At 44.3% G+C, this 2,951-nt stretch overlaps 1 pseudogene; it reads left to right on the forward strand.

Annotated features, from left to right (window-relative positions):
• The first annotated feature begins 255 nt into the window (after positions 1-255).
• Positions 256-2,291, forward strand: LOC119282482 (annotated as a pseudogene).
• The last annotated feature ends 660 nt before the right edge of the window (positions 2,292-2,951 follow it).

A 2,951-nucleotide genomic window follows, 5' to 3' on the forward strand; every position in this document is an offset into this window, starting at 1 on the left:
TAATATATACGGACCTCCATCCGTCGTTTTCATTTCCAGGCAAAAATCAAGCGTGGTCGGTGATATAAAGCTGTAAAATAAATACAGGTGTATAAAAATACATCGATACCAAGCGGAGCCTAACATGAAAACAGTGCCAGGTCTAGTATGTTTTGTCTATAAATAGCACCTCCCACCAGCTCAAGTTGCAATGCACAACAAACAGTAAAGACACATACACCAGAGAGAGAAAGAGTGGGAGGGAGGGAGTTTTGGGTGACCATGGAGGGTGTGGTGATCAGACACCAGACAGTGGAGGTGAACGACATCTCGATGCATGTGGCGGAAGCCGGTCCTGAGGTGGACGCCAAGGGGGCGGTGTTGTTCCTGCATGGCTTCCCGGAGCTGTGGTACTCGTGGCGCCATCAGATGGAGCACTTGGCGACTCGTGGTTACCATTGCATCGCGCCTGACCTCCGTGGCTATGGTGGCACCACTGCGCCACCCGATGTGGCCTCTTACGCCTCCTTTCACATTGTTGGTGACCTTGTTGCACTCCTCAACACCTTAGGGATAGCAAAGGTACAATTAAGCTTATTTCGTAACCAAATAATATAGTCTGTTTTTGGATTATCCAGAGAAGCACATGAGCACACACACACATACAACACACGCCCACCACACGCGGGCAGGTATACACCTGCAAATCATATGCTTACACTGATTAAGATCCGAAATAAATTATGGCATCTCATAGAACATATTTTTTTAATAGTTATAATTTGAAAATGGATTCTCGCTTTTCCAAGTGAATTCATAAGCCTTTTGTTTTCTTGTTGGGCAAGACCAAACTTTTCTAGATTTTTGGTTAATATCAATGCAGATCTGTTGTGCAATATAATCCATAAGCCGTCTGCTGCATATATGAATGTTCTAAATGATGTAATTTTGACCTCATAACATACGCACCATGGTTGAAGGAAGGTGTTTTTGGTGGGGCACGACTGGGGCGCACTCATCGCATGGTACATATGCCTGTTCCATCCGGAGCGTGTGAAGGCACTCGTCAACACCAGTGTCGCCTTCATGCGCCAGATCATGATTCACACCAAGCCCCGACTTCGTAAATCCCATAGAGTACTTCAACCGCGCATACGGCTCCAACTACTACATGTGCCGCTTCGAGGAAAGCCACTAGCATGCATTTGTCCGGAATATTCAACTGGTAGCCACATTATCAGATGCCCACAACAAACTATTGCTAAAAAATCATTACACAACGTATATATCAATATTTTAAATAACGTGCTACAAAATATAGCGAGGCCCTTTTCTAAATGCTACACAAGTTACCGCGCTAATAGCGTGCTATATTTCAAAATAGCGTTTGCAAAAAAAATCAAATATATCTAGAAATAAAGTATTTAAGTAACTAATTTTTCATAGGAGCAAGCAATATATGCATAAGGGCCAAATCCAGCACATAAAAAGGAGTAAGAAAGGGATGAGAAGTGAGAACTAGGGTTAGCCGGTTAGGTCTCGTGGGAGAATCTGATAAAAGGAGTGAGAAAGCTAGTGGTCGTGGGTTGGTTTTGGCCTGCTGGGCCTGCTGGGTTGTACTTATTTCAGTTTTGCATGGTCTACACGTTGTAACGTTACAACGTTACAACGTTATAGCGTGTGTAGCGTCCTAATTACGCGATTAGCGTCGTAGCGTCTGATTTTGCCAAAACGTAATGTCTCCCTTCCAAATATGCTATAACCGCGTTATAACGGTGAAATAGCGTGCTATTTAAAATATTGGTATATATGCATATGGTTCACTTACAGGAGCCAGGAGTCGTGGAGAAGCGGTTCACGCCGGCGCACGCCAAGCGCCTCATGAGGCAGTTGTTGTGCCATTGCTTGAGCCATGGCGTTTCTGTGATGAGGAGATGGATGACAACAAGTTCCCGACATCTCCGCTTCCGCCTTGGCTCACCAAGGCCGACATTGACTACTTTGTCACCTCCTTCGAAAAGACTGGCTTCACTGGTGCCATCAACTACTACCGAAACATAGACAAAAATTGTGAGTTGGCGGCGCCGTGGGCGTACGCCAAAGTGCAGGTGCCGACCAAGTACATCGTGGGGGACGGTGACATCACATACAACTTTGAAGGGATCCAGGAATACATCCATGGCGGTGGTTTTAAGGAGGATGTTCCACTGCTAGATGAGGTGGTCATCATCCCCGGCGCTGGCCACTTTATCCAGCAGGAGAGGGCCCAGGAGGTCAGCGACCATATCTATGACTTCATCATCAAGTTCTGATCTCGAAGTCCAGATGGACTCAAGTATCCATGTGCTTGCAGTTGTTGTATGATCTTGCATGTATCTGTTTATTGTAACGTCATCTGTTTATCTCTCTATTTCCATTCAAGGTGTGTATATGGGTTATTGTATATTGTATCTGCGCACGTACATTAAGGTTTTAACCTGTGCTGGCGTGCAGAACGATCGAGTGGATCATCGTGCAGAATGACCGAGGCCCTATGCCAGTGTCATACCTTATTACAGATTTTTCTTCCGCACTAAGCTCTAGTCTAACCCTATCAACCAGTTCACAAAGAATTGGATCCTTAGGAAAAAAAATAAGGCATGGCTTTATGTAAGTGCACTACATTGTGGTACACCATGCTACATAAAAAATGAATATGTGAAGGATTAACTCGATGCAGGAACTGAGGTTGGTCGTAATATAATGAAGTGAACTATTTTAAAGGATATAAAGCTTGTTCCTATGGCCCTATTAGCTAAACTTCATAGACCGGATATGTCATATAGAACTGATCTACAACCTCTTAAACTGATTCATATAATACTTACATTATAGACTAAGATGAGTACCTTGTGGTTTCAATAGATCTAACTATTGGTGCGGTGTCTCCACCCTTCCACTATTCGACTCGGGTTTCTAGATTGGGCTTGGGT

The sequence above is a fragment of the Triticum dicoccoides genome, chromosome 3B (assembly GCF_002162155.2).
Source record: "Triticum dicoccoides isolate Atlit2015 ecotype Zavitan chromosome 3B, WEW_v2.0, whole genome shotgun sequence".
Lineage (NCBI taxonomy): Eukaryota > Viridiplantae > Streptophyta > Magnoliopsida > Poales > Poaceae > Triticum > Triticum dicoccoides.